The following is a 23,104-nucleotide window of genomic DNA, read 5'->3' as shown; positions in this document are numbered from 1 at the left end:
TTAACATATAGAGACCACTTAGAAATGTCCCTTTTATACCATGAATATGTTTCCGATAAAGATGTTGTAAACTGTGTGTTTATGTTATCATGTGTGTGTGAATTTGTGTGTGTGATCATATGTTATCTACAAATTTGATAAGTGCAGAAGAACCCTATTAAAGAATCAAATACTCATCTTCCATGCCATCATAATTCAAATCCAATGTCAACACAGGATCTATGACTCCTCCAAGTGTGGTTTTATCGCAAGTGTATGCAAGTGACATCCAGCACCTGTAAATGCTCTTCATAACAATTCTAGATTTTCTGTCCAGTTCAGCTTTCCCCAAGCAATCTCTCCCAGTTAGTAATTAATGGTTTATTCAATGTACGAAGTTTATTGTTTGTCTTTGAATGTGTCCCACTTATGTTTCTGGCAATAGTTAACAAATTAAAGTAATAAAGGAGGAGAAAGCAAATAGAGTCCTGGAAATGTCAATGCTGGAAGATTGTAACTACACAGTCACATTCTGGTTTAGGGTTTCCATGTATTTGATTGGAAACAGTGGGGTTCAGTATTTCTGGGAAAGAGATTGAGAAATACACTTTTAAGTGTCCAGTATTTTCAAATTAAGTTTCACTATTTCCATTTTAGACTGTGATGTGCACTGGAGGATTCCTTTTCGCTTTCTCAATTTGGATTATATGTCGCTATGTGGTTTATGACTCAGACACAGTCATCTGTAACATTACTGACCTAGCAACAAGGGAACCTCAAAAACTGTGCTGGCCAGAGGCCTGTTGGCATGGTTATAAGTCCATATTAACATTGTCTGCCTTACAGTCTGCATGCAAACTGGTCAGCAGTACCAAATATTTTTTTTTACAGCTGTGTGAGTTGTGTACATGTTTTTCCTGCCTTTAAATACCTTTTATCTAACAATACAATGATTTAAAGAGAATTACTTTCTTGTGTTTTTAAATAAAAAAGCTTATTGCCAAAAATTAAACCCACCCAGGAAAACACAAGGAGGAAAGCAAAAAATATATAAATATCATACCTCCCACATAAGCCAAATCATCATTATTTTCATTAGGGGAACAGCATTCCTCAAATACATCGTATTTTAGGGTAAAATTGCATGTCAGCTGCATCTACAAACAGTAATTATAAAATATATATATTGCTGAGATTTTCTTTAAAAGAAAGAACGAATGCTTTATTTTCCTATAGGGAAATTGAATTTTCCATAAAAGAAATATACAGTGGTTGTACTCCATGTAGTTGGTAAGCATGCTTGAATCAGAGAGTCTGTGCCGAAGTGTACATCAGCACTGGGAGAACATAGTGTCTTTAAGAATTCACCACATTACTTTTTGAATGTTTCAACTTTTGCCAGAACTGAACACATATGTGTATGTACATAAATTCATAGTTTGAAGTGGCAATTAAAATTATATTTGTGCCACTATGAGAAATAGAACCTCCTCTACAATAGCAAATAGGTACTCTGAACATGTTAACTTATCTGAAGAAAATCATATCTATTAACAAATATTAAGTTAAAAATAAAGTCCATCTCACATTTTTTGTAAGAGCTGCATATATTTCTTTTCATTTCTGTTAAGGGCAGACCCTGAAAGAATTGCCAGTTATTCCTGACTTCTGGTATTCATAGTAGAAGGGACTGTGCTGTCTCCTCCCATGGAGGAGTGGTGATAGGACTTGTTCCTAAGCCATAGGATATTGCAAAGGAGATGGAATGTCACTCCCTCCATTATGTTACATTATATAGCAAAGGTCATGGGATGTCACTTCATGATTACCTTATATTATAAGAGACACAACCTTCTTTGAAAACCTACATTAGATTTTTTTACTCTCTTAAGGGCATTGTAAAAGCAAGCTGCAATATTACGAGCTGTCTTTAAAGAGAACCTTTAGCAGGGAACTGCATAAGCCATCTAAAGACTGAGAGTGATCTATAAGAAAGCTAATTAAGACCTGGGTACCTCAGTCCTATTTTCATAAATGATAAATTCTATCAACAACCTAAGGGAGTTTGGGAATGGATCCATCTCCAGTTAAGCCTTCGGAAGAGCACTGCCAACACCATGACAGCAGTCACACAGAGGAAGCAGGCAATCCATACCAAAATTCCTGCTCCCTACTGTGAGCTAATCAATGTGTATTATTTGAAACTACTAAGTGTGCACAATTTATTATATGTTAATTGATAACTAGTATATTTTTCTAAATTAATTGCAAGTGTGGACAAAAAAATGGTATGGATTCAACATATGGATGCAACAAATTGGTAGTGCAGATAGTTGAGAATAGATTATTTTAAATATATATTTATTATATATAGATTATTTTATATATGTATATGTACATATATACATAAACATGTATATAGACATATACACATATATATACTTATATATATATTTTGGTTTGAAAATACAATGTGCATCTGACAAAATGGTGGATGGATATTAAAGCACTATTCTATGGGAAGCCTGAACTGTGATGCCCATTGCCATGGGAAACTTTGTGTAGTGTTTCTATGGGTGCATATGTGTTACAGAATGTTTATTACATGCCTGTTGTCCCCAGAGTAGGGAGGCATGAGAATCAAGACTCTCTTTATAGATGGTCTTACTCAGGCTATAAGTCTTCCTATGTCATCCTTTATTCTTTCAAATTTATTATCTTTTATGATATGTAGATGTGGAGATTATTCCCACTTTACAGATGAAGGAGCATTTATTTGAAAGAATGCAGAATAAAAACAGATATAATTCATATACTAAAAGACACTTCATAGACAATGTCACAATTAATTCTCCAAACAGCCCTACATTGTATGATTTCTTATCTTCATTGTGTTAATGATTAAATAGTTTAAGTGATTTATCCAGTTCCTTTTAGGAAGTGGCAGAATAGAAAGCTGTGATGGTTAATTTTATGTGTCAGCATGACTGAACCATGGGGTGCCCAGCATTTAGTCAAACATTATTCTGTGTGTATCTATGAGGATCCTTCTGGATGAAATCAACATTTGAATTGTTAGACTGAATAAAGCAGATTGCTCTCCCCAATGTAGACAGGCTCATCCTTTCAGTTAAAGGTCTGAATAGAACAAAAGAAAAAATGTTGACTTTCTGTCTTACTCCTTTCTGTGTTACTGTAAAGAAGGACCTCTTCAATGAGAACTACAAGCCACTGCTCAAGAAAATAACAGAGGACACAAACAGATGGAAAAACATTCCATGCTCATGGTTAGGAAGAATCAATATTGTGAAAATGGCCATACTGCCCAAAGTAATTTATAGATTCAATGCTATCCTCATCAAGCTACCAATGACCCTCTTCAAAGAACTGGAAAAAAAAACCTTAAACTTCATATGGAACCAAAAGAGAGCCTACATAGCCAAGTCAATTCTAAGCAAAAAGAACAAAGCTGGAGGCACCATGCAACCTGACTTCAAACTATACTACAAGGCTACAGTAATCAAAACAGCATGGTACTAGTACCAAAACAGAGATATAGACCAATGGAACAGAACAGAGGCCTCGGAGGCAACACAACATATCTACAACCATCTGACCTTTGACAAACCAGACAAAAACAAGCAATTGGGAAAGGATTCCCTGTTTAATAAATCGTGTTGGGAAAACTGGATAGCCATGTGCAGAAAGCAGAAACTGGACCCCTTCCTGACAACTTACACTAAAATTAACTCCAGATGGATTAAAGACTTAAACATAAGACCTAACACCATAAAAACCCTAGAAGCAAATCTAGGCCAAACCATCCATGACATAGGCATAGGCAAGAACTTCATGACTAAAACACCAAAAGCATGGGCAACAAAAGCCAAAATGGACAAATGGAATCTAATTAAACTCCAGAGCTTCTGCACAGCAAAAGAAACAATCATTAGCATGAACTGGCAACTAATAGAGTGGGAAAAAATTTCTGCAATCTATCCAACCGACAAAAGGCTAATATCCAGAATCCTCAAAGAACTAAAACAGATTTACAAGAAAAAATCAAACAAACCCATTCAAAAGTGGGCAAAGGATATAAGCAGACACTTTTCAAAAGAAGATGTTTATGAGGCCAACAAATGTGAAAAAATGTTCATCATCCCTGGTCATTAGAGAAATGAAAATCAAAACCACATTGAGATACCATCTCATGCCAGTTAGAATGGTGATTATTAAAAAATCTGGAGACAACAGATGCTGGAGAGGATGGGGAGAAATAGGAACACTTTTACACTGTTGGTTGGAGTATAAATTAGTTCAACTATTGTGGAAGACAGTGTAGGGATTCCTCAAGAACCTAGAAATAGAAATTCCATTTGACCCAGCAATCCCATTACTGGGTATATATCCAAAGGATTATAAATTGTTCTATTATAAAGATACATGCACATATATGTTAATTGTGGCACTGTTTGTAATAGCAAAGATCTGGAACCAACCCAAATGCCCGTAGATGATAGACTGGACAAGGAAAATGTGTCACATATACACCATGGAATACTGTGTAGCCATAAAAAACGATGAGTTTGTGTGTTTTGTAGGGACATGGATGAATCTGTAAACCATCATTCTCAGCAAACTGACACAAGAACAGAAAATCAAACACCACTTGTTCTCACTCATAGGCAGGTATTGAACAATGAGAACACATGGACACAGGGAGGGGGGCATCACATACTGCGGTCTGTTGGGGGGACTAGGGGAGGGATAGCAGGGGGTAGGGAGGTTGGGGAGGGATAACATGGGGAGAAATGCCAGATATAGGTGACAGGGGGATGGAGGCAGCAAACCACATTGCCACATAGGTACCTATGCAACAATCCTGCATGCTCTGCAAATGTACCCCAGAACCTAAAGTACAATTATATATATATATATATATATATATATATATATATACATATGTAATTTCTAGTTTATAATTTGCATATACAGGGCTTTTCCTAGGTGAATACAAATAGCAATTTATTTATTTACATATATAAATCCAATATGTGGTGCTGAGAAGAAAAAAATAAATATGTGAGACTGTTTATTTGGCTGTTCTGCAGGGTGTGCAGGAAACATGACACAAGCATCTGCTTCCGGAAAGGGACCTCAGGAAGCTTCCAGTCATGGCAGCAGAGGACACAGGGAAGGGGAAGGCATGTCGCATGGTGAGAGAGGCAGAAAGAAGGAGAGAAGAGGAAGGTGCTAGGCTCTTTTTAACCATCAGTTATCATAGGAACTAATAGCGTGAGAACTCAGCACAAAGCTGTGCATGAAGGATCTGATCCATGATCCAAACAGCTTCCACTGGGCCCCACTTCCAATGTTGGGGATCAAAATTCAACATGAGATTCAAAGAGGACAAATGTCCAAATTATATCACCCTCCCATAAGTAAGAAGGCCCTTTGGAGCCCAGTGTATTTTAGTTCAAGCACTGGGGAGGGTGAGACAGGAGGATTACTTGTGGAGCCCAGGAGTTCAATTCCTGCCTGGGCAACATAGCACGATCCCATCTCTAAAAAAATGGAAACCCTCTTGTCAGACTACATCAGATATTTCCTGTTTTCTAACTTGAACTGAAACATCCACATTTTTTAAGTCTCAAGCCTACAGATCTTGGGACTTTTTAGCCTCCCTAATCACATGAGCCAATTTCTTATAATAATAGTGATGATGATATAATATATAAGACATATATTCGTTCTGTTTCACAGAAGCCTAGCAGCATTCTCTGTCATATCAAAATCAGTGCTTTTTCTACGACATTAATGCTTCTCTATGAATGAAAACCTGGATCACATTTTATGCTAACACTTAGGAGTAAAAAAGATATCCATTACTTATTGTACACCATAAAGCATGTTTTCACAAGCACCATCTCAATTGTTTTGAAGCTTATTCTTTGGCTTCAAAACAATTATTTTTAATGTTAAAGAAATAGAAGCGTCACTGTACTGGTTGGAGCAGAGAGATTGTAGGCAAGGCACTGTCTGCTCTCAGACCCCTTCTGCAATTCCAGAGCCCCACAAAACACATCTTGAAAAAACAGTAAATATTTCAACTGGTCTTTCACACCTCTGAAGATATGAATGACAGGGATTATTTTCTGTATCTGATATAGGAAGAAAAATCTGTGGGTTTAAGTGAATGTCTCGTGGCAAAGCATGTTTTCAGCAAAGCCTAAATAGCAGTGTCCTGATCTGGGGTACTAGAATTCTGGCTTCATCATTTACTCAATGATTATTTCCAAGAAGTTGGTTATTTCCAGTTGGCACGCTCATGTCAATCACTTATGAGCATCCCCAAACTCGTTAACATCTCAGATAACCTAACAAGTCCATACCAATTGTATTGACTCTATCTGTCTGAAATACAAATGATAAAGAAATAGTTTATGTTTCATATCGACAGCGAGACCATTATGAGAAAGCTAAAGTAGTCCAGTGGTTAAAGGAATTTTAGCTGTGTGAGTTAGGCAACTTTTTTTCCCTCCCCTGCTTAGATTACTTCTCTGAAAATGAGGATGATTATGCTATCTCATGGATTTTCTGTGACAATTGAAGGACCATCCAGAATAGCACCTGTACTAGGATTAGAGATAATTATATTAGCTATCAATAGATATGTAAATTCTTCATAAGGTAAATATTATTTTAATTTTCAGATCATGAATTGGATATATTGAAAACATAGTTAGAAAATCAATGGCAGGTTGCCTCAATGAAGAGCAGCATGTTTTGTATAATACAGAAAAATAGAATTTCAATTTATTTTCAATAAGACCAAGTTCTACTAGCACACTGAAGTACTGAATGCCAAATTATCTCATTCAGACAAAAGTGAAATGTCCCAAGCTTAATAAAATAAGATAATTGGTTTTGGCTTTTATATTAAATTACTATTTGGCTACACACTGTAGTTTCAGAGCAGATGCCCTGCAGGTGAATGGAGCTATAGATGAGGTTACACATAAACCATATGTCCCCTTTATAAGGCTCCTTGTACTGTCTGTGGTTCATTGCTTTCCAGAACATAATGAAGACCAAGTGCTTATAATGCAGAAAGGGGGTCAATCAGAAAGCACAGAAGCTAGAATGGGGTCTCTTCCTAGTCCAGGTAATGACTCACATCCTTATGTAGTGGCATGCAGTGTAAAGCAGGAAGAAACACCTATCTGACCCTAGAGGTGTTCTTGGCCTTAAAACTGCAAAATCTCATGTCAGGATCTGAAGATTAATAGGTCATTGGCAGGCTCCATGTGCTTTTCCCAAAAAAAAAGGGGGAAAAAAAGTACTAACAAAGAGGATCCCCGTCGAGTTTTTAGTTAACTCATTAACAAGTTTAAGCACCTAAGCTAACCACATACAGATAATTGGTGTGTTGTTTGTACTGGGTCTTAAGTTCACACAGTTAGAAAATATTTGTTTTTTACTTAAGTACTAAAGGTACTTCTAACCTGGCTCTCAAATAACAGATACTATGCTAAAAAGGAAATGAAATTATAAATCAAAATGTCTAGGTTTTAATTCTTCTTCTGCCATTAAAGTCTATCAGTCTCTATTGCTAAGTTATTTAGGTATTTAGGGTCTTAGTAAACTCACCGTGAGGTTGAAACCATTGAAATCCCCATTTAAACAAATAAGGAAACTGAAGGTCAAAGAGTTGAGATATTTTATGGAAGATAACACAGCTGGTAAGCCACAGAGTCAAGTTTAAACCAGGTTTGTTAACGCCAATGCCCACAGTCTTGGACCTGCCTTTCTATCTCCTACTGTACTGAGTGCTTATCAAATCATTCTGAACAAGTGTCAATGTGAATTGCTGGTTTTCACAGGACATCATCTTCTCTTTTATTAACTCTGTGGTCATAAGTCAATTATTCCAACTTTTCTGAGCCTCTGTTTCCTTATCTGTAAAATGTAAATGAGATGATAAGAGTAGTTAAGTCAGCTTATTTTAAGGACTAAATGAATTATTACTTTTAAAGTGCTTAGAACAGGACATCAATAAACATTGTCTATAATTATTATTATTTATTATTTATTGAGGCTACCCAGTGACTTAAAGCACCAATTAATATAGAGCCAGTATCAGCTGACAGACACAAGTGTCATTCACATTCAAGCAAACCGTTTAATAAAGATAAATATCACATCTAAATGCTACATTAAAAACACTGCTATTTATGGTACTAGCAAAAGACAGAGTTGAGCTGAGGCTGTGGCATAATCTCTCATGTTGGAAAAGCATTAGAGTCACCTAGGAGCTTTAAAAAATGTCCATGCCCAAGTCCCATTTGAGACCAATTAAAATAGAATCTCTGGGTGTGGATCTACATATCCTTACATTTTAAAATCACACCTACATCAGTTGACTTGGAGTTAAGAAGGGGCCAGTTTATGAAGGATTTTGAATTCCATGACGAATTAGTATTTAGGTAGGGAAGTGGGGCTAGAAAATATTAGAGATTCTGCACAGGGCTACTATATGCTTATTTATAAATCTTTTCACCTTTTAGGGATGGCTTCTGTTGTTGTCCTTTGGTTCAGAATAAAGGAGCTTTTAGTTTCCTCTGTTTCTTGAAGTTCATCTAAACACACTTTCTCTGACTTGGTTGTTCCATAATCAAGTGGCCATCTCACTGGAAGCCACCCTAATCCTATTCAGAGAATAACCATTTTCATCCTGACCTGAAGTCTCGCGTTTTATCTTGTTGGCTGGGGATTCAAGAAGTGCATTCAAACTGTTTAAAATCCTGGGAGTTAAGATCACCCTGACATTGTCAGGTAAAAAAAAAAAAAGGAGAAGAAAGCAGAATAGAATTTGCCTACTTTCAACATAGCTTTATTTCTTCCAGTTTTAAGCATGGCTTTGAATTTGTGTGTGTGTGTGTGTGTGTGTGTTAGTAGTAAGGACTAGGACTGTTTGGGAGCTCAGAGATGGGAAATGACAACTCTCTAGTCATGGAACCATAACACATCTCCTCTCTGAGCAGTAACTCCTAACAAAAATCACCTTTTGGGTGTTTAAGCATTTTTTTTTGCAAGAGAGTTACCCATGTCCAACCTGGTGAGTGAGTTGGCCCAGTAGACTGGGATTGTTAATCAATCGGAGAACCATTTTAAGATCCAAGTATTTACCGTCTACAGCTCATTAAAGTCTGCCCTATGTATGTAGTCTTTGTCACTCCCCAACTGCTAAGTTGTGTTAGTTTTAAGCTGTTTACTTAATGCAGGCTTTTGTTCTATCAGGAATGATATAGGAAAAAAGGAACAAGAGACGAAGAGACAGTGCCCACCCTCAGAGTCATAATCCATTTGTGCATGTTTGGGAGGAAGACAGAGAAAGAAACTTCCAAATGCATTACTGTATGGTAAGTAGCAGGAGTGGAGAGGGTGAAACACACTGGAACAGCCCCTACCTGACCCTCGGCCAATAAAGAAAGACTTATTCAAAGAGGTGACCTGAATTGAGTTTTCTAGGGCTTGTATATGAGAAAAGGGAAAAACACAGCCTGTGGAAAGCCAGAAGCAGCAAGAAAAAAAGGCTTTTCTGCAGAGGTGCAGTGTCAAGGGGTGCTATGAGTGAGTCAGACAAGAGATTGGCACATAGAACATCATAGGCATTAAATGTGACAGACAAGATTTCATCCTTTATTCTGAAGGTGACTCAAAAATAATTTTGGCTTTTAAGTGGGAGAGCAACATAGTTTGGTTATTACTTTAAGTGAGAAGGAAGTCATTCCTGATTGCTACGTTTAAAATCACATGGGAATATCAGAGGAAAATGTCAGGTTATTGAAGGAATTCACATTATATCATATAAGGAACAGATGATAGAACTGGTGCAGATTTTAGTCTGGGGGGATAAGACCAGTGTAGAATACCTGATGCCAGGTGAAAGAGGAAGAGGCATTTTTATTTGAAATTTTTGGAAACCAAAGGCCTATTAATTACCGATGCCATATTACAGTTCAACATAAATACACTCCCTCTTGATGTTCAGAATTGTTTCAAGATGGGTTGCTTTGCCTTTTGCATCTGATTGATGTTTGGCTGATGCTGTAAATGCACATATCCAGTGGATACTGGCTTGGGTTTACTTAAATTCTTTGCAAAGACTGTATGCTCATGTGGATAGCTTTGGTCACCATATGCAGCCACTAGAAAGTGTGCTGAGGAAACAAACCAGTTAAAGGTCACTAGTGGAGCAAACTTCCTCAAGGGCTGAGATGGAAGTTCAGATAATGAGAATTCTTTGTACTCGTTGTAGGCACATCTTTCAATTAGATGCAAATAACAAAGTTAAGGTCCTTAGAAATCTGTGGCCTTCACCTTATAAGCAGAAGGGCATGATTCAAAGAGCTCTTGGTTGGGTCCCCCATGCAAGGGATCTTATATCACTTTTTTTTCATAAGCTGTCATGATTTATAGGGCCCAGGCTCATCTTTACAATTATATTACTGAACGTCTTTTTTTTTTTTTTTTAAATTTTCAGAAAGCTGGAAGTAAAATGTAGCTCATAAAATGCTACATGTTAATAAAAAGGATATTTTGAACTGGAACAAAGCATAGAATAGTTATATGTGCTTTACATGTACAAATAGTTATGTATATGTTATCACACATAATATGACTTTAACATACTATCTTTTAAACTACAATATTATAGACATGATAATCTATGAGTAATGAGAATATTCATGGACACTCAGAAAAATAAGAGAAAGGAAGGTTTGTAAATATATATTCTTTCAGTTTAATATGCATTTCAGTGACAAATATGAACCAGTATCCTGAGCAGCTGCAATGAGATCTAGAACCATTTTACTTGACATTTCATTTGACATTTTGAATTAACTTGCCTTTGCAATCATGGAACCAGAATAAAATTATATGTTGATTGATAATCTTAGAGCACTGTACTTGGAATCTATTAGGTTGAACCATACAATGTTACCAATATTTAAACATTTTAACCTAATAATTGGCAATTCCTGTGGTTTACACTAAGGGAAGCCTTTGTTTCAGTCTTTGTTGTACCACAGAGACTTGAAAAGTAAATAAGTTATTCAACTTTTCAGAACCTAAATTTTTCTCATCCTGTTAAATGTGGACAATAGCAGCAATCTTTTACAGGTGTGTGGATTAAATGAGACACTGGGTGGGAAAACATATTGAAAATTGTAAACTAATTTGAATTGCATTTAGAATCCTTAAAAACCCCAGTGAGATGGTTGGGTTTATAAACTTTCACTCCCTGCTGGTTAAGTGATTGCTTGGTTATAATACACAGGAGTTTATGTGTTTATATTTCTTTCTGAATATGATCTGACTTTCCTCTCGTTTAGTGTTTATTCTCAAAGCTGTTTTTTTCCATCCTTGGATTTACAGTACAGATTTCTTCTGAATGGGTAGAATATTTATACATTTCATTAACAATATGTACCCAGGCTTTCTGGTTCATTCATCCAGTGAAATGCTCAGCAGAAAATGTGCTTGAGGATTTTCCCCTACCGTTAGGGAGCTGAAATTAATTCTATTATAATTTCCAGGAGCTTTAAGCATTTGTTTTGTTTAGGAGTCAAACAGCTGTGTTGGCAAGGCTTTTCTTATTGTTAATGTGTTTTGGCCATTTATATCTGGATGATACATTTTACAAGCATTGATCAGACAGCACTTTCACCAACTCTTTTATGGACTATGGTTCCAAACTCCAGCGAGCCCTTTTCAACTTTCAGTTTCTCTCCCTTTCAAATCTATTGTCCAACTTACCAGCAGAGTTTTACTTCCAATCATAAATGGGATTGTAATATCCTCTATTTAAAAAGAAGCTTTTGTGACTCCCCTGTGTGTAAAGAATACAATTCCCAATACATGGTCTACTGTACAAGGACTCCTTAAAATATTACTTGGCAAGAAATTGTCTGTAGCTTTTACTCTCCCTTCTATTAAATCCAACTTACTAGACTCTTCACCATTCTCTAAATATTCTATCATAATGTTATTTTTTCTCTGCCTATTCACAACCTGGTCCTCTACCTGGAATGGCTTCTATTTTCTTTCACTAGCAAAATCATCCTTATATGACAGCTCAAATGCCATTTCTCTGTGAAGCCTCTTTCTCCTCCCCTAGGCAATTCATCATTTATTCCCCTTAGAACTGTGCATAATCTTTCTATGATGGTAATCTTCTTACTTACCTGTTTCTCTTTCTCCAGTTTGTGACCTCCCATAAGCAAGGCCTCTTACTTACTCATGCTTGCTTCTCCAGGGCCTAGAGGCTCAGCTAACATTTTTTAAAGGACATGTGAAAGGTAGATCTTTCCTACATTTATGAATCCTGAGTCCTGCCTAAATGACTCACAATGAAAATTTGTAATTACTCAGTGAATGTCCAAATGTCTGAAGCTGTCAGAGAAGAAAATTACTGGAGTTTTCAAGAAAGACTGACTTTCAGTTATAAGATTTCCTACACCCTGGCAAAATGTGAAGGGGTATGCATTGGGTCTTCTTCCCCAAATCTGGCCATAAATAGAGATAACATGGAGATGATTTGTTTTGGTGTCTGGGAATAGCATCTGGCATTTGAGCTGATCACTGGCTTAATGAGATGCTGTAGATGTTGGTGTTATATTCACATCACAGAAAGTGGTTGTTTAACTGTATTTGCCCTCAGGGAGAGCACATCTGCATTAGTTGGTTCATTGCACAGGATTTTTTTTTTTAAGAGGGACAATGTTGAGTTACAACTGTCCCATAAATGAGGAACCACAAAGATGAGGGGTACACATGACATCATTAAAATAAAAGAAATTGAGGTAATTAGATGAACATGAAGAATAAAAGAGCTTCTATGTATTCACATTTGAGCCCACATAGGTGAAGATTTGACACATGAAAGAGCTGTGGAATGCATGTCCCATTGCCAAAAGGAAAGTATACTCACTACAGGGAGGGCATCTTGTTTCTGCTAGAGGGAGACAGCTTTCCTTAGCAAGTTAGCAAGTGAAAGAAACTACCACATAAAATAGTTTTCTTGCCCTCTAAGCAGGAGGCAAACAATAATTTGTGTTGCGTTTATAGTAGTAGGGAGTAGACTAAATCAATGTTTCACAAACATTATTATGCATATGAACAACCTAGGATCTGGGTTAAATCCAGATTCTTTTTCTGACGATCTGGGGTGGAACCTTTGATTCTTCAGTTCTAACATATTCCTAGCTAATGCTGCTACTGCTGCTCAGTGATTCACACTCTGAGTAATGCTGCACTGGGTAATAGGGAAATGTAGTATGTCATAACTGTTAGGAACATACATTTAAAAATCAGAAAGCCCTGATTTGAGTCTCAATCAGATGTAACTCTGGGAAAGGTACTTACCTTTCTGAGCTTTAATTTCCTCATCTATAAAATAGGAATTACTATTGCCTCTCATATTATCTTGGACCAGCTTAATGAGATGCTTGTATGTAGAACATTTGATGTCATGCTCAGTACATAGTAAGCTCCTCAATAATGTTAGTTATTATATTTTAGCTTTAACAATATAGTGTCTTTCATTTCATTTCAATAATTACATTATTCTGATTTATTTCCAAATGTATCAGAATAGTAAGAAGACAAAAACTGCCCATAAAAATTAATTAAAGTGAATTTCATTATTCTGATCATATAATATTTAATAAAACTACAGCCAAGATTATCCCAGTGCAATTTTTTTTTCTGATAAGTAACTATACCTATTGGAAGATTTAACTGAAATATCAGCTATTTTTAAAATTTTATACCTTACTGATAACAACCAGGGGATTATCGCTCATCTTTCGGGATCTTCTTGTGTACCTGCGCAGGCATCTCTTAAAGCATTCCTCATAGAACTATGCAAACAACTGCCTGAGAGCAAGTATATCTCCCCCTCTGAAATGGGAATGTATTACATTCATGGACTACGTCCTACACACATTATGTCCCTACATGTATATCTAACATGCAGTATGGTCAATAATGGGTCCTCTACAATAACCAATGAACAAAAAGCACAGATGAATAGCTTAATGGATTAATGACTTGGGAAAAGTCAATTGTTGGTGCTCACATTTTTCTTTCAAAAACTTCTTACCCTGTCATAAATTTTTCTACCTCATTGAGATGGGGTTTTGCCCCAAGATACTGTGATGATAATTTCTATCAAGATATTTTCAACAAAAAATATAATACTTGTCTTCTCTTTGAGGAAATTATATTTTAACCAGGGTTATTAGGAGATATGTAGACACATGTGAAGATATATCATTATATAAAAACAAACCAGAAACTGAGATATGATATGGATATTTGAAGTGAATTATAGACCATTTCAAATTCTTTCCAAATGATGAATATGCAACTCAGTTTGTTCATGAGATCAGTTTCACATCATATCAAGAATGAAAATTAGGAATAAGGAAATTGCTCTGTTTGTGCTTTTGCTCTGACTTTATGGAAAGACACTTCCTTTTTTGGCACTAACTGGAGACACTCCATCCACTCAGCCAAGAGCATCATGCAGAGTATGCATCATCTGAGGAAATTCAAATGGCTGGGAAGTTAAGACCTCTAGATTCTAAAGAATCTTGCAGATCATCTTGTCTGTTCTTTTGTTTCTAGAGACAACAGCAATGTTGAAATGCAGGCAGCCCCTTGTTTATATCCTCCTTGTGGACTAAAAATAATTGATTTATAACTCTTTTTTTGCAAATACTTTCAAATAGTACAAAGGAAAGTGAGGCCAGGCATGGTACGACCCTTGCCCTGCTGACAATGGCAGCTACTAGAATTGCAAGTAGGGTAGATAGATAAATCTCTGCAATTCCTCATGAAACAAACTAACAACAGCAGAAAAAAAATATTGTTTATTTTATAATATCGATAATTGTTACACTATTAATAACAGTAGCTGCTATTTATTCAGTGCTTCCAATATTTTAGGCATTGTACTAACATCTAAATGCATTTTCATTTTGGTTTGCTTTTTAATCTCTACCAAACATCTGAGAAGGAGGTGCTATTATCCAATTTTAGACAATAGGAAAGTCATCTTAGAGATTAATGATGTAGACAATATCAGATCTCTGTACATGCAAAGTCATGTCCATCACAGCACTCTATGCCTCGCTATCCACAGAAGCACTGTGATATCCATTTCAAAAATGGCAGCATTGCTTGTTCAAAATCTTTAAGATTGGTGAAAGATACACAAGAATTGGATTTCCCAGATAAAAAGTTTATCTTTTTGGATCATAAAGATTAAGAGCACTAGTGTTTTTAAAAGCTTCTTAAGCAAATGCCTTAGAAGTATAATAAGCACAATTCCTTGAATTCCTCTCTGAAGCTGCTCATGGAGTTTCACTCTCTATGTTGGCCACTAAAATCTTTAGCCCTATCTGTGCTTTGTGGCTTTCATTACAATGTTCCTCCTAGTGTCTGTAGTCGGAGGCTATAGGATACATGTGGCTGGATACAAAGTTAACCCTAGCATGAGGCACTCAGAACCAGCGGAGACCAGTATTAGGGCACACAATAATCAACTCTTCTGCAGGCTTAAGATCTTTAGGTTTTCCCCTATCTTTCAATTGAGGAGCTCCCAATTTGTGAGTTTTCCTTTTTGTTTTTTATGTTAGGTACAGCTGAGCCCACCTAGAGGGTCTGGCAGACCCATTGCTCAAGTCTGTAACTGAAATTGGGTGGCCTGACTTCATATTCAGTTGGAACATTTTTCTTCTTATTTCTCTTTTTAAAAATCAATAAATGGTTTATGATGCCTTTCAAAGGGATTGAATGTGTGGAAATTAGGTTTTTCCATAGTATTATGGCAACTAAACACTCTGGAATAGATCCAATTTTCAAATATCCATTCTTGTCCCCCATTTGTACATAAGGTCAATATTTGCTGACTTTTTATTAGAGAGATATGCTTTCCTCAGAGAGCAGAAAAGGAAAGGAAGTCTTTTTGATCATAAACATTTCTGGTCAGGAATTAGACTTGGAGATACACACACACACACACACACACACACGCACACACATATATACACATATACATATACACATATGTATATACTTCTATATATATGTATAGATGTGTGTGTGTATTTTGTCCTTATCATGCTCCCATTATAAAAGTGGAAAAATTTAAGCTTACAGATTTCTCATGGCTATACTGCTTTTGAGTAGCTGAGATAGAGCTCTAACCCGATAGTCTGTCTTTAAAGTCTATGGTCATTTTTCTCAATCTTCCTATATGCTCAAACTTATTTCTTAAAGGCAAATTTTTCCTTCTTCATCCAAACCTATTTCTACTGAGAATGCATCCCAGGCACCTGGTCATCTGGCTGCAGATGCCAGGTAAAGGGGTAAATTTGTTCGTCCTGAGCCTTCTATCTATTCTACCCCACTTCCTGCCTGTCCTCTCTTTCCTAACTCCTTAATTCTTGTTCCTGGGACATGTGAATCAAACATCATACACCGGAACTGGTGCCTGCCTGAAGAGCCGTGATTGATTGCCATGTACTAATTACTTGGAAGGATTGGAAGTGGGTACCAGAATAAAGATGATCATAGCACATTTAAAAAGAGATTTGTTTCTCTTTTTGCTGCTCCCCTGTCATTTGCAAATGTCTGTTGGTTTTCTTTCAGCATATTTGTGATTAAGAATCCTGCTGAGATGACACCCGGTGGTTAGAAAAGCCAATTGTTTCTGCATTTCTGCAGGCAATTCAGCAGTGCATCCACAGGAAGCTCATCCACACAATACAAGAGCAAGGCTCTCCATAACCTTCTGAAAAGTCTGTAACCATTGATGTAAAAATGCTAAGGTGAAATTTTCTAGTGAGAATATAACTGATGACATATTGTGAAGATTTTCATTAATAAGTTCTTTGACTATCAGGTTTTCACTTTATCTTGCTGCTTCTCTTAAACACATGCAACAACACCATTCTCATGATGGTTAATAATCAAAAAAGTAAACAAAGCTTTTAGGTAATTTAGGTGGCAGACACTCCCATCAGGTATCTTTACTGGAATATTTCTATGTATGAGTCAGGGCCAGGGGAGCGTTGAAATTAAATCTTTCTAAGGAAAATAACCTACACAGGTTTGCAAGATTCAAAATTATAAGAGTGACCCCTAGTGACTATGAAACTGCTTAAATATTTCCTGAATCATAGTATAGTGTTCAATGTGAACGTCTGAAGAAAGTGGATATCCTTTTTTAAAGCACAAACAAATTATTTATTTTGAATTTAGTAGTTATGTTTTGAAAATAATAGGAATGGACTATCCCTCAAAACACTGTTTTTCAACCCCAGTAAAATACATATGTACTTTACTATTCCTCCTTCAGTTTACATAAAATATCCTGCATTTTGAACCTACTGCATGCAAAGTGCCCCAAACCTCTTGAGGATAGGAATATTAAGGTCTCCTCATGGTTTCTACGGTGCCAGAAGAGTCAGGAGGAAAAAGACAAGCAAACAGAAGCCTTGCAGGGCAGTGGGGGGATGAAGGGATAAGTGAGACCACAAAGTGTCATAACAGGGGGATCTAAGAGCAGAACCATTTGTATAATGGTTGCATGGCCATTCCTATGCAGGACAGATCAGAATAAGAGTTTACCCAATGGGAAGTGACAGGGAGCAGCTCTACCTAGGCACAAATAAATAAAACAACATGTGCTTGTGTAAGAATCACAAGTAGGCCAGGAGCTGTGGCTCATGACTATAATTGCAGCACTTTGGGAGGCCGAGGTGGGCGGATCACTTGAGGTCAGGAGTTTGAGACCAGCCTGGCCAACATGGTGAGACTTCATCAACTAAAATACAAAAATTAGCTGGGTGTGGTGGCATGCGCCTGTAGTCCCGTCTACTTGGGAGGCTGAGGCAGGAAAATGTTTGAAATCCAGGAGACAGATGTTACAGTGAGCTGAGATCGTGCCATTGTATTCCAGCCTAGAAGACAGAGCAAGACTCTGTCTTAACAACAGCAACAAAATAATAATAATTAAAAAAGAATCACAAGTATTTCAGCAGGGATAGAAACTTGAGCTATCAAGATGTACAAGATGGAGCTTGAGACATAAGCATGAGATAGCTCAGGACAGTCTTTGTATATCGCTGTTGACCATCCTGCTGAATGCAATAGGACTAAGTTTAAGCAAGAAACTAAGGTGCACTGATTAGCATTTTGGAAAAATTATCTGGCTTCTAGGCAAAAGGTAGTCTCAGAGCAACCAAGACTAGTTGCATAGAGACCAGATAGGAGGACTCCAGCATTCTCACTGCTGGAAATGTAAGGATTCTCTTTCTTCAGCTAGATCATAGGTATCTGAGCCTGGTGTTTTATACTTCATTCAAATTCCAAATTCGTATTATCAGTAAACGTAATACATTTCGAAAAATGCGTATTGAATAAAAATTAGCATTAATTTTGCCCTGAGCTAAATTACAATGCCATCTCTGTGTGCATGTATAAATATGTTACGTATACATATTTATATATGAATATGTCTGTGAATTATAAACACATATATACTTTGATAATACATATTAATGAAAAAGTATATATTTTGGTTGTATAGAAGTAGAAACATTAATTTAGATATAGTAGCTATATAAACCACATCTTATTTCATTTTAGAATCAAACCTTTTAAATCATCATTACATAAAGACTTTCAGTCAGGCACTGTGGCATGCACTTATGGTTCCACCTATTTTGGAAGAGGCTTGAACCCAGGAGTTTGAATCTGCAGTGGGCTATGATCATGCCTGTGAATAGCCAATGCATTCCAGCCTGGGCAGTATAGCAAGACACTATCTCAAATGTGTGTGTGTGTGTGTGTGTGTGTGTGTGTGTATGTATATATATATATATATATATATATATATATATATATATATATAAAAAAAGAATGTGCCTGAAGAAGGTTTTGTAACCCTAGTTTTTCCAGATATAATGTTAGAAATCCAAACATGGAACTATAAACATTGTGTTGATGATTGAATGCTCACCTTTTTGTTACATAAAAACATTTAATTCAACATCTTGCTAACTTAGTTTGCTGGGGCTGCCATAAGAGAATGTCACACACTGAATAGCTTCAACAACAGAAATTTATTTTCTCACATTTCTGAAGGCTGGAAGTCCAAGATCAAAGTGTTGGCAGGTTTGTTTTTTCCTGAGGCCTTGCCCCCTTGGCTTGCAGACGGTATGGCCAGCTTCTTGCAATGTTCCCACATAGTCTTTTCTCTGTGCTTCCCTGATACCTTTTCATCTTCCTATAAGGATACCAGACATATTAGCTTAGGGTCTTAACTAACCTGACCTCTGGCTTCAACTTCCAAATATACAGTCACATTGGGAATTAGAGTTTTGATATACGAATTTTGAGGGAGCACAATTCATTCCATAATGGCCATAAATTTCCCCAATCAGGAAATGATGAAGAAGAGAACTCTTCTTCTAGAGTTATACTTTAAGGAAACATCTTGGGCATAATTAGAAGTGAGACTTTTGGCGACAGGAAAGGCAATAGCATTGGAAAAATCTGTGAAAGCTGTGGAGTGTTACCCTATTGTCACCTTCAAAACTAGGGCATTCATTCCTCCAGCTGCTGCAAGTGTTGTCTGCAGAGACAGCTCAAGGTTGGGTCGCTTTCCAGAATTTCCCAAAGCAAAAATCAGTTTCCTTGCCCAATGCTAGGTAGCGATACAAATTCAAAGATGGACAAATGTAGGCTTCCAAAGCCTAGCCCCTAAGCTTCTACATGAATGGGACAACTCAGAAGTGACATCCAAAGCCCAGACTTTCCTGTGCTGATGGCGAAATCCTTCATTGAGCTTGCAGTGCAGCCCATCTTCTACCTCTGCCTAATTCTCTTTTCCAGCTTCTCTTTCACAGAGTAGAACAGAGAGTACTGAACACAAATCTATCTCATTATTCTTAAGAAATCTAATTATATGTATGCCAAACATTGAGTGATGACCAACGCAAAAATAATCCATTTTAATGATATCAATCTTCAGAAATAGATGACATAATTTATATCCACATTGTTTTCAAATTATTGAATATTCCTTAGTAATTTGTTTGGTATTACATTACACCATGATATAAGCACCAGGAAGACAGGAATCTTATGAAATTAGTTTTTGGAAGCATTTGTAGCATCAAATAATATACCTGAAATATTGGTCAAACACAAAGAGTATGTAAAATTATAGCTTGTTGCATCTTCTCTAGAAAGCAGATACAAATCTTGGTATAGTTTTGCATGTATAATTATTGCCTATCCATCAAAGACTGGGTCAAAAGCTACTCCTTCATAATGCTTGCATTGATTTTTCCCAGGTAAAAGAATCATTCCTCACTGAGTTCTCTGCTGCTTCTTTTCAATGTCTATTACTTCCTACCATCTATTGCAGTTATTTAGCTCTCTTTGCTACATTTTTTTTATTAGACAGCAAACCAAGAAGCTGAATGAAGGAAATTGCATCCATTCTCCATGATGGCTGGAGAAGGTGTGGAAGAGGTAAGCCACATGTGCATAGAATCTTTTTGAAGCATAAACATTTGGATACATCTAAGATTTGGAACAATCTTCACCATGATCAGGCAATAGCTTATATTGCAGTATCCCCTACTTTGCCTAACAATGTAATGTGTTCACTCTGTTTTACAATTAATTTCTAATGAGTTTACACTTATATATCTTCTTCGTGTCTTAAAGTAAATTTCAAATAAAGGGATGTCAAGCATCAGAATAGAGGGGTAGAGGTATACATATATTCTGTTATATATTGCAATTATCTCCCTGATATTGATGTAAGTAATCACCACCTACCTCTATTCTGACATTGCTATAAATCACAAACCTTGGCAAATTTTATAGCTGCCACCTTTGTCTGCTCCTATACTCTTAAATCTATCCAGTCCACCTATGCATGAAGTGGGAGGAAGAAAACCACCACAAACTAAACTTACATCTCCAGCTTGACATCAGGAAGTTCCAGACCCCCTCAGTATCTACTGTATAGGTTCATGCTCTGATCAAGTTCTGCGGCATAACAAATTCTTGAGCTCTGAGAGTTCTCTCTCACTTCTAGAATTCATCTTGCTGTAGATTGGCAGTAGAATTTAACTCCTGCATCTTAAACATGCTACTTTTTGCAGGACATAGTTAGAGCTCACACTCTTTCTCTTCTTTTAGATATTTTAGTCAATCAACTATCTTCAACAAATATGAAGAATGGCTGTTTTTCAGATAGCTTCTGCTTAATTTAGGTTCCCAGAAATAAATATTGAGATGGAGATTGGTGTGTAAGCCTTTTTCTTTTCTTTTTTCTTCTTCTTTTTCTTCTTCTTCTTTTTTTTTTTTTTTTGGTGAGTGCTGTCTTCAACATTGTCCCACATTAAGATGAAGTGCTTTTTATGTTCCTCCATGAAAAAGTTATCTGAGGCAGGCTGCCTCCAGGGGAGAGGATGTGATCTTGGCAAGACAACTGTCTTTATCTGAGGCAATTCTCCAAGATGCTTGACAACTGAGGTCTGTCTGTTGGCAGCATTCCCAGCAGCTGAGGAATAAGCCCTGTCTTAAAGCAAGATCTGGACAGTGTTGCATAGGTTCCTATATTTGAAAAGGTCCAAAAACCTTCTAATAGGTGAAAATGTCTAATATTTGGAAATATAAGAAAAAATTCAGTGTGATGGTCTCCCTGTGAGAATAATATAGTGTTTCTCAAAGTGTGATTCTGGAACACCACTATTATTAGGAATACGTTGGATACTGAATGACAATCTCTGCAAACAGGCTCAAGGTTATTATATTAATTAATAGCCCCCTAAAACCAGATGCAACAGATCATATAGAGTCTGTGGAAAAGACTGCAATGTAAAGGAGAGGATTTTCCTGGTCTTAAGGCAAAGCCATCTTTACTGGTATGTATTTGGCAGGAGAGAGGCAAGTGTATGTGTGTTGAATGAATAAATATTCATGTTGATAATGTGACACACCCAGCAATTTAAGTGCAAACGGTATATGAAGGCCTATTTTAATAAAAACAATTTTTTGAGGATTTAGGTTTTGTTGTTGTTGTTGTTAATGTAGACTTTGAATGAGTGTTGAAAAAATCTTTGAAAGAGGAGTAAATTCATTGAAATGTAAGACATTTAACAATTTCAAGTATCCACAAGCAAGCTCAGATATCCAAAGTCATTTTGAAGCCTTGGAGAAATGAGAATTTGGTTAAAATATCTTCTTAGATGCTGGCCAGGAATGAATCACCAGCTAGTGAAATCCATTTAGTAATAACCTGGAATCTACGAAAAAATACAGTTTTGTGCACAGGGACTGCAAGAGATGATATAAATGTTGGCCTTCAAGATAGCCACAATTTTTTTATTATCACAATGAATCAAATTCATTGTCATTATAATCTCAGCTCTGTCAGCCCCTTGCCTTCCAGCTCCGTGACGATGACTCAACATTTACATCTCCATTTGCAATATCTTGGCTAATCTCCAGATTTATTAATTCAAATGCCTGCTTGAAATCTCTACTTAGAGTTCATATAATTCCACCTGAGCATCGACAGAGCCAAAAGGAAAGCTTTCCTTCTGTACCCACATCCTTCCAAATCTGTCTGTTCTCTGGCCTCCCCTATATCATTAAGTAATGCACAATATTAAATTTGTTCAACTGAAAACTTGGAAAACAGCTTTAATCTCTGATTCCTTCAGCACCTCCCTAAAGGTTAACGCAGTATAATTGTCTTCAATTTGCCTCCTTTTCACTCTTTTCCCAACTCCAAACCTATATTTTCTCCCTACAGCAGCCAGAGCCATCTTTTCATGTTATCATTAGGAAGCATTATTACCCTTTTGAAATCATCAAAATCTTTTCATAATACATTTTATGGCACCTACCCTATACTACACTTCCCTACTTGGTATGACCTCTGCTCATTTTCCTGAATCTTTCATCATTCTTTTCCTTGATTATTCTTCAAAGCACAGTGACATTCCTATTGATTCTGGGA

General features: G+C 36.6%; 1 long non-coding RNA gene across 1 annotated transcript; it reads left to right on the top strand.

Annotated features, from left to right (window-relative positions):
• Positions 1-9,283: 9,283 nt before the first annotated feature.
• LOC119473355 lies at positions 9,284-21,377 on the top strand. The gene is made up of 2 exons (XR_005202563.1): positions 9,284-9,401; positions 20,527-21,377. It is a non-coding gene; the product is annotated as an uncharacterized LOC119473355 (long non-coding RNA).
• Positions 21,378-23,104: the final 1,727 nt, after the last annotated feature.

The sequence above is a fragment of the Cebus imitator genome, unplaced genomic scaffold (assembly GCF_001604975.1).
Source record: "Cebus imitator isolate Cc_AM_T3 unplaced genomic scaffold, Cebus_imitator-1.0 Scaffold151, whole genome shotgun sequence".
Classification (NCBI taxonomy): domain Eukaryota; kingdom Metazoa; phylum Chordata; class Mammalia; order Primates; family Cebidae; genus Cebus; species Cebus imitator.
This window is presented reverse-complemented; position numbering and strand designations above follow the sequence as displayed.